Source organism: Rhinopithecus roxellana, chromosome 1, assembly GCF_007565055.1.
Source record: "Rhinopithecus roxellana isolate Shanxi Qingling chromosome 1, ASM756505v1, whole genome shotgun sequence".
NCBI lineage: Eukaryota > Metazoa > Chordata > Mammalia > Primates > Cercopithecidae > Rhinopithecus > Rhinopithecus roxellana.
Window position 1 is genome coordinate 28001802 of NC_044549.1, and position 10142 is coordinate 28011943.

Genomic DNA, 10142 nt, shown 5'->3' on the forward strand with positions numbered 1-10142 from the left:
TCAACCCATGGAAGGAGTATGTGATAGCTGGTGGATGAATGCCTCTGCCTCTCCCTCCCTGCTGGTGGAATAATTCTGGGGCATGGTTCAACTTTCTCAGAGAATCCCCAGTGAGAATGAGCTCCATTTGAACACAGTGGTGGCCAGCTTAACAAAGCCTTTACTGGCTTTTTAATTACCCCACCTCTCTTTCACTCACTTCCTCACTTGTGTTTCCTGAAATCCTCTTCCAAATAAATGCTCGCCTTGGGCTTGTAGAGGATACACAAACTAAGGCAAACAATAATGATGAGAATGTCAGGCCTTGGGTCTACAGATCATCTTTGTCTAAAGTTCTCTCCCTTGTCTCTCCATCCAAGTTCTTAACATTCTTTAAAACTCAGTTCAAATCTCACTCTTCATGTAACACCTCTAATCTCAAGTGGCCCCTTAGTGCTAAGTAGCAATTCTTATTTCTCTAATCCACTTTTTTGCCTGCTCCTAGACAACTATTTCATAACTTTACCTCTTTCTCAAAACCTCAGAACTCTATTCAGCCACCGATTTGGATTGTTATGACTATTTGTTTGTGACTAGAGTCCATTTTGGCTGGAACTGGTTTGAACTGCAACACCATGTTCCTTATCCTCGATTTCTCTTGTTGAATTTACTTCCTCTGTTGTGAAGAAATGAGAATTAATCCGAATAGAATTCCTATACCCTCCCAACATAACATCTACCCACTTCCTGCATCTGGACCCATAACTCTGCTCTCTCCCCGCAACTCCATTAATATAAATGAACTGTCTTTGCTTCTGTGCAAAGCCACCTACTTCCCTTGGGCCCTGGTCGCCATCCTTTCTCTACTATTCAGGACATCACTCTAGCAATTGTCCCTTTTGTTTCTCCATCATCAAATTTTCCTTCTCTACTACATAATTCCCTCTAAATACTTTTTAGAGGGAATAAAACATGCTTATTTCTCACGATTTAAAAACAAAACAAAAAACGATCACATAACCCCATATTTCCCTCCAGTCACCACTCATTCTTCTGTTTCCCTTTTTTCAAAACTCTTGGAGAGTTGCATGTGTTTGCTATCTTTCATTACCTCTCCCTTCATTCTAAACGGTTTGCACTTTACAGAAGTTTTTATTTTCACTGTTAAACCAAAGCAGTTCCTACCAGGAGCACAAACAACCTTTATGAAGCTAAATTCAATGGTTGATCCTCAGTCCTCAGCTACTGGGTCACATGACATGATTAACACTTTCTTCTGGACACATTTTTCTCATGTGGCCTCTGGATCATCTCTCCTCATTCACAGTTCTAGTCCTCTTTTGTTTGTTCCTCCCAATGTCTCCGATCTCTAAGTAGAGTGTCTTATACCCTAACTTTGCTCTTCTCATTTATATATCTGTTCCTTATCTTCTCTTTTCTTCTTTCCCCATTTTTTTCCTATCTGTCCCATCTTATCTGTTTTTGCGATCTTAAATGCTTTCTTTATGGAGATGAGACTCCCAAATTTGGATCTGCAATCTGGATCTCTTTCCTCAATTCCAGAATCATACATCCAACTGCTTAAATGTCATCTTCCCCTTGCTTTCAAATGACTTCACATTTATTAAAGTCCAACTATGAACTTCTGCTTTACACTAAAGACCTGCTCCTCCTCTTTTCTGTCTCAATAAATTTCAACCAATCCATTAGCAAATGCTATCAGCTCTACCTTCAAAAAAATATATAAAAACAACAACAACAGTGTGTGCCTCCTCCTCACCACTTCCACTGTTATGTCTATACTTTCACCCACCACTGGATGTTTGCACTGACTTTTTACAGGTCTCACTGCCTCTGCCCTTCACTCCTGGCAGCCTATACTCAATATATCCAGGGCCAGCATCATAGGCATGTGACCCATGCAGTCACACAGGGCCCCTCACTCACAAGGACCCAGTGCTCGGTTTAATGCTGTGCTGTTGCCATCTTGAAATTCTTGATAATTTTTGAACAAATAGCCTCACACTTTCATTTCTCACCAGGTCCTTCAAACTGTAGCCAGTCCTGAATGCACCCAACTGGGTCTTTTAAATCATAAACCAGATCATATCATGTCTCTGCTCAAGACACTACAAAGGCTTCCTACCTCATTCAGAATAAAAGGCAAAAGCCCTACAATGGCCTCCAGGGACACATGTGACACCTCTCCCCACCTCTCACCTCTCTGATCTCATCTTCTATCACTCTGCCTTTTGCACATTCCTTGATGTTTCTCAAACACACTAAGAACACTTTCAACCTTAGGGCCCTTGCATAGCTTTTTCTTCTGACTGCTGCACTCTTACTTGAACATTGCATGACTTGCTCTCATGTTTTCTTCAAGCCAAATTATAAGTGAAGCCTTCTCAGATTACTCTAAATAAAATAGAAATCAACATCAACCCCCTGGCACTCTGGTGCTTTCTACCCACTTTATCCTGCTTTATTTATTTATTTATGACAGGGTCTCACTGTCACCCAGGCTGGAGTACAGTGGTGCGATCATGGCTCACTGCAGTCTCAAACTCCTGGGCTCAAGCAATCCTCCCACCTCAGCTTCCCAAGTAGCTGGGACAATAGGCATGAATCACCATGCCTGGCTATTTTTGTTGTTGTTGTTGAGGTAGGGTCTTACTATGTTGCCCAGGCTGGTCTCAAACTCCTGAGTTCAGGCAATCCTCCCACCTCAGCCTCCGAAAGTGCTGGGATTACAGCATGAACCACCCACCCACATGCCCAGCTCACCTGCTTTATTTTTTACCTTATACCTATCACAAGCTGACATTCATTCTTACTTAATTACTTATATATAGCCTGTATGCCTCTGCAAATCTAAAATGTAAGCTTCCCAACCTCAGGGATATTGCGCTGTTCTTTGTGATATTGCTCTCACCTGGGGCACTGCATACCACATAGTATTTGTTGAATGAATGAATGAATGAATGAATGTACACATCATATTGAGAGGCAGGCAGCATTGCTTCCATGCCCATGTTGTGTATACAATTCAGGTAAGCTAATGGCAGTGAAACTGATGTCACTTCTCAAGTATCTTGAAAGTATCAGAGAGAAAGTGTTTCAAAAGAGCAAAGGAGTGACTCTAGTCCAACTGAAGACACAGCCATTCATGTGACAATTGTCTTCTATTTCTTTGAGAGCTGCTGTACTGCTGCCTCATAAACATCTTTAACTTTTCTACTGTTACTTAATGTTTTTACACATTGAAATATGATTTCCTCAACCCCAAGGCTCTCCCTGTAGATAGAAAATTCTCCCTTATGACCCAGAAGAGCACATTCTGGGTCTACCCACTCTGTCAATGTGGGATGATTCGTTGGTTGTCAACACCACAAGACTCTCCTCATCTGATGGATGTAGACGTACCAGAGTTTCAAACTTTCAGAGGAAGAGCCAGAAATGTTCATTGAGAATACATTTGTGCTGTTGAGTTAAAGCTCTCTGCAATGGATGCATTGCTGGTGCTCTGCTCAGTTCCTCTTTACCTGCTTCTGCACTCATACTGTGATGGGAGCTGTGAGTACTGCTGGATGCCCCCTTCTCCTGAGAATTGCTCTTGGCCAGTGCTAGCACAGGAAGCTCTACCTCTTTCCCTTCTCATCAAACCCTGGGCCAAGGACTAATCGACCCAGGTAGGGCAACCCCATGCCTTGGGATGGTATTAACCCTGTGGTGCAATTTGTGCTCCAGTGCTTCCCCACGGGTGAGACGGAAGCACGTGTCCTGTTGTGTCCACAGCTACACTCAGCCTTTTGTGCTCACTCAATCCCCATTTTGGGCTGTCTTCAGAAACTAAACCGAAGGCACTATCCAAAGATTACTTGTGTATTTCTTGTAGAAGCCCCCGCTCCACCCACACACATATACATTCTTTAAATAGATTCCTATGACCTACCAGATGAAGTCCAGGCTTCCTATCTGGACATTAGGTCTTTGCACGGTCAGTCAGGTCTCTGTCTTTCAAGATTTATTTTTCACTATCATACACCATATTAACTTACTCGGGGCTGACTATTTTACATTCTCTCCCAGCCCTGCACATTCTTTGCAAAGGCCTCCCCTGCCTTGCCTGAATGATGAACACTCTATTCCTTATTCAAGACTCTAATATCACTTCCTCTGTGAAGGCTCCTCAGATTCCTCTAGGCTCAGTAGGTGCCACTCCTCAGTTCCCTACAGCATATGGTGTCAATGACAACAGTGATATGCTTGTCTGATTCCTCCACTTAACTGTGAACTTTTTGCTGTTGTTAATAAAGATGTTTATTTTGCATTTTATACAGAACAGCCTGAAGTCTGCATCATGACTTGATGGTTACCCAGGGATTTATGAGGGATTTACGTGTGTCCAACTGAACACCGTGGTTCTGGGATTGGGGATCCACACAAACAAAGGCAGGAGTTTGGAGGGAAGAAGGGGGCACAGCAGGAGTGTATCTCAAGCCTACCTCAAAGGCAGCAGAGCATTCCGAGTTGCTGAAAACTTGTGCAAAGGGGGCCTCTGAAACAAACATTGTACTGTGAGCTCTTGGGGAAGGTACAGGAAAAGGATGTTGATAAACAAGGGGGCATTTTCTTGAGGCAGCAGATGAGGAGGGAGGCTTACTATTTTTAATGCCCTCAGCCCCAGGACATGATAATCAGAGGAGATCATGTCCAATCCTGAATCAGTTCCCTGTTCAAAAAGAGGTGCTAATACCCCAGGGACCAGACTCTGAAAATACCATGCTGGTCATTCCTGAGTCCCTGTTCTATGCCCCACAACATAGTAGAAGGGTAAGGGAAAGTCAGAGGGTAGTGGCTTGTGTTCTGTGGAAGTATAAAACCTTAGTTCATATTAAGCACTGACAAAACCCAATCACTGGGACCACAGATCTCTTGAGAGGTTTCTAGTAGAGACCAAGAGTAGGAGGTCCGGAACATCCTCAGCTTGGGATACAACAGGTATGGAAAGTCTGGGAGGAGGTGAGTATTAAAGTAATGGGAAACAGAACACTCCCAGGCCTTAATTTTAATTGGACAGTTTTAAAAATCGAAATAGAATCTAACGTTGGGTGCCAGTCACCACAAATGCCATGCCTTTATGGTCACTTGGTATCTTAAAAATTTGCCAAAGCATGCCTGTCTGGCTAACCAAAAGGTCTTTCTAGGAGGTGTTTGTATGCACAAGAGAGTGCCAAGGGGCTTGGTACTGCTGACTATCCAATGTGATTCCTATGGAAACAGAAGGGGCAGAGTCTTGGTTAGCTGGCTTGTTGAGGGTTGACAGAGAAGAAGCAAAAGCTCCAAAGTGACTGTAGATTCTCTGCAACTGGCTTTGATCCAGAGAAAGAGGAGCCACATTCTCACTCTAGAGACAGAGAGGGACCAAACCTAAACCACAGCACATGCATTAGTTCTGGTCATCCTACAGTTGATGGGCAACTCATACCAGGCAGGGGGAGGGTACTGGTTAGGGAAGAAGGGATCATTTTTCATTTTTTAAACTCTGAATTAATATTTTAACCTCAAACATATTATCAGTGCCTCAGATATAATTTAATCTTAAGTCTTTAAAGGCCCCCTGAAACAACAATATACATTTTTTAAGGCTTCCTCACTTTCTGATAGTCAGTTTCCCCCAGTATCCAGTTTTATCCTGACATAGAGTCCACAGACTTCATCAGACCACCTGTGCTCATGGATTTGGGTCTTTCTAGAGGAAAGCTCCATATGAGCTGTGCCAGTACACCCAATGCCTGTGATGCCCCAAACAGGACCGCATAGCAATGTATCTCCGTCATGCTATAGTACTGGAGAGCACCCCACCATGAGCGTCTACTTTGGGCCCAGGATTCTTGGCCTTACCCTAATCTCAGAGGATATTGGGCACAATCTTGTACAGCTGAGCAACCAACTTAAACATGGGATCATTATGCGGTGTTTCAGAGCAAACTCTTGCTGACAGGTACATTGTGGCTCAGTCTTCCTTAACACTGCAAGGCCATAGCCTGGAACAACCCATCTCGAGTTGAAAGTAGTCTCGTAATTTCTCATCTGACACATCCTTGCCAACTTCCTTCTGTAGTTGTGTTAGCCAGAAAAGCACTTCCTGATTTGCCGGTCCATATAGAGGACCTGCCAGCCCGTTCATGGCTGCTGCAAAGGACAGGGAAGGGTCTGAAAGGGCACTGCCCGCCAAGTGGCTGCTATAAGCACTTACATTGCTGTGCTCATGGTCCCTGTGGATGGTAAGCTACAGGTGCATGAGCTCAGTGAACTGAGCATCAGTATAGCCTAACATGTTGGTGAAACTGTGGGACCAGTCCAGCTTAGAGTAGTGACCCCCAATACCGCTGCCCTCTCAGTAGAGATTTCGGTAGACCTTTTCTGCAACACAAGGTAGCTTTGTGATTAGATATACATGGTCTTCATAAATCAACTCCCAGTCCTTGGTTTGGCTGGCACCCTCTGGATGTGCTCAGGGAAAGTTGTTTAGGGCTGCCATGGCTTCACTGAGCTCAAACATGGGTATAGATTGGTGGGAACGTTGTCCAGCATGGTGACCACATGGGAAGGTAGAGCTGCCCTCTTTGCCCACTATCTCTCTCCTAAGCCTCCCGAGGAGCTGGGACTACACTTATGTACCATCAATCACGTTTGGCTAATTTTTATAGAGATGGGGTTTCACCATGTTGCCCAGGCTGGTCTTGAACTCTTGGGCTCAAGTGATCCACCTGCCCCAGCCTCCCAAAATGCTGGGATTATAGGCATGAGTCACCTGGCCCGGCCAACAGTTTATATCTTTTTTTTTTTTTTTTTTTTTTTTTGAGATGGAGTCTTGCTCTGTTGCCCAGGCTGGAGTGCAATGGCATGATCTCAGCTCACTGCAATCTCCACCTCCCGGAATCAAGCAATTCTCCTGCCTCAGCCTCCTGAGTAACTGGGATTACAGGCGCAAGCCACCACGTCTGGCTAATTTTTGTATTTTTAGTAGACAGAGCCAAGATACCTGTTCCTCTCTTGGGGTCTGTCTAGTTACCAGCAGCCAAAATAAGTCCCCTGGGTAGGGGTCCTTCCCCACCCTTAGCCTTGGGTAGCAGTTTTTGGTATTCAGGGATACTAAAGCCTTGGAAACAGAAACCCTCATGAGGATCAAGAACGGATGTTTTATACACCAGTCCCTTAATGCATTTCATGCCGCCATACATTGTGTCTGCAGCGATTTGGCCCACCACCTTCTTGCCATGTCGCTGCCTGAAGGTCTTCATTCTGGCCTGCTCCTTAAGTATCAGGTCAGCCAATAAGTCTTTCAAATTCTTGGAGGAAGCACTGGCATGCCAGGCAGCAAGAACAAGACAAGATGCACTGTTGCTTCCCAAGAGCCTGGCAGCCGCACTGGGTAAAACCATGATGAGTGACCTCTGTGATCTGGTGGAGAGGGAAGAAGGGGAGAGAGCTGCAGCAGGAACAGGAACCACCACCATGGCACCAGAGACCGCAATGGGTGGACAAGGTTGAAAGGAGGCAGTTGAGGGAACGTGTAGATGAACCCGCAGCAGGTGCCCAGCTGGGGTTCCTCAGCAAGGCCCTGCCCACTGCCAACTATGAACTTATTAAAAGTGACTTTCCAATAGTTCTTAGCAGCATGTAGAGTAGAAGATAGAACAATGTATACCTTCAGAATGCACAGAGCCAATGTATTTTTGGATTACAAATAAAACAATTTAAGACCTATTGCTTCTGACAATGATTTGCAAATTGAGAAAATTCTGGAAAAATAGACATCCAACAAGTTAATAGTGATTATACCTAATGGCAGGGTTACTGGTGGGGTTTTGTTTATTTGTATGTTCTTATTTGTTTCTTGTTTCTTATGTCAGCAAGTTTTGAATAGCATATGCAAAATGATGATCCCAATAATAAAAAATATTGTGTTTATTCATAAGAGTTAATGTTCATAGAAAGAGAGATGAGAATGTTTTTGGACAGATTAGGATTTAAACAAAAATGTTAAACAGAATACAAAATATGTTTTTTCTCCTGTTGTCTAGCTTTTGTGCAGTGAACACATGTTGCTTTTATAATAAGAAATATACATTTTAAGTTTCAAAATTACTTAGAAAGATTTTGTAAACAATCTAAAAGAAAATAAATGTGTTTGGTAAATCCATTTCTGGGTTTACAGTAGTGTTGAATAGCCCAGCCAAACAACACATGACCTGAATCGAATACAAGTTTACTTGACTTACTCACTTATTCCAGATGGGTGACCACATTCTTTTGTGTTACTACATGTCATCAGTGCCTGTAAGAGACAGAAGTCTTTGAATGGTGTTAAGGTTTTTCATTGGTTTTCTTGTATTCTTAACATTTTATGGTCAAGGTCCTTTGATGTGGGTTCATCCCATAATACTTGTGATGAATGAAAATACATGAACATGGAAGGAAAAACAGGAATGAATTGAGAAAAACCACATCATTCCAGGTAGTCTGTCTCTCCAAAAAAAAAAAAAATCACCAAACTAAACCACATGGTATTAAAATTCATTCCTAAATGCTCAGCACAAATAAACTTCTGAGTCTTTTTTCTTGGAGAGGAAACTAATGAAAGTGATGACAATATTTAAGATGAGATCTTAGCTTTACATATTCTATGTTGAGAAGTCTTTCCTTTAAATATTAATTTGTCCGAACAGCTTTCACCTTTTCCTCTCTATAAAATATTATTTAGGCCAGGCGTGGTGGCTCACGCCTATAATCCCAGCACTTTGGGAGGCCGAGGCAGGTGTATCACTTGAGGTCAGGAGCTTGAGACCAGCCTGGCCAACATGGCGAAACCCCGTCTCTACTAAATATATTTTTAAAAAATTAGCTGGGCATGGTGGCACATGCCTGCAATCTCAGGTACTTGGGAGGCTGAGGCACGAAAATTGCTTGAACCCAGGGGGCGGAGGTTGCAGTGAGCCAAGATTATGCCACTGCACTCCAGCCTGGGAGACAGAGCAAGACTCTGTCTCAAAAATAAATAAATAAATGCATACATATTATTTAATTACCAGTTCATGATTTAAGGGATACAATACTGTGTTTTCATTTTTGGGATCATAATTTTATATATTGTTACTCAAGTTCACTAATAATTTAGAGATTTTCTGCACGTTTTAAGGGATAATATGATAGGAAGGGTGAGCTACATGTTTTGATTCCATAATTTTAAAAAATTTGTTTGGTAAGGCATACTCAAATGAACTGTAATGACACCTTATTTCCGCAGTGCCTTTCATCTGAAGATCTCAAAACATCCAACATTTTGAACACATTATTAAACTATTCTCACTGTGACAAAAGTACTATATTTTAGAAATATTTAAATTTTTCCATTCTTTATCCTCCCTGGATTTGTTGATGCCTTTGGAATTTTCAAAGAAAATGTTGTTCATATTTAATAAGCAATTTGGAAAATATTTTATAATGTAACTTAGTTTCTACAGTAGCACACAAAGTATATGGGGGGATATTCTTAGCTCAACCAGCATAACAAAAAAAAAAAAAAAAAAAAAGAATTAAAACTACCTGTAATTCCAGCACTTTGGGAGGCCAAGGCAGGAGGATTGCTTGAGGCCAGGAGTTCGAGACCACCCTGGGATAACATAGCAAGATCTTGTCTCTACAAAAAAATAAAATAAAATAAAAATTAACTGGGTGTGGTGGAACATGCTTGTAGTCCTAGCTACTCAAGAGGCTGAGGTGGGAGGATTGCTTGAGCCCAGGAGTCTGAGGTTACAGTGAACTGTGATCATCAGGTCATTGGACTTCAACCTGGGTAGCAGAGAGAGACCCTGACTCTAAATTAAAAATAAAAATAAAAGTACCTGTAATATTTTGAATATCTATTATGCACCAGGCCCTATGCCAGGCATGCTACATTTGATATCTTAAAACCTCAGCCAGGCACAGTGGCTCATGCCTATAATCCCAGCACTTTGGGAGGCTGAGGTGGGTGGATCACGAGGTCAGGAGATCGAGACCATCCTGGCTAACATGGTGAAACCCCATCTCTACTAAAAATACGAACAATTAGCCAGGAGTGGTGGCGGGTGCCTGTAGTCCCAGCTACTCGGGAG

The 10142-nt window shown here is 42.7% G+C and overlaps 1 pseudogene across 1 annotated transcript; it reads right to left on the reverse strand.

The window, feature by feature from the left end:
* Positions 1-5669: 5669 nt before the first annotated feature.
* LOC104680594 lies at positions 5670-8182 on the reverse strand (annotated as a pseudogene). Its single transcript, XR_004059453.1, has 2 exons — positions 7015-8182; positions 5670-6623 (listed from the first exon to the last, which is right to left on the reverse strand). The product of XR_004059453.1 is annotated as a citrate synthase, mitochondrial-like (transcript).
* Positions 8183-10142: the final 1960 nt, after the last annotated feature.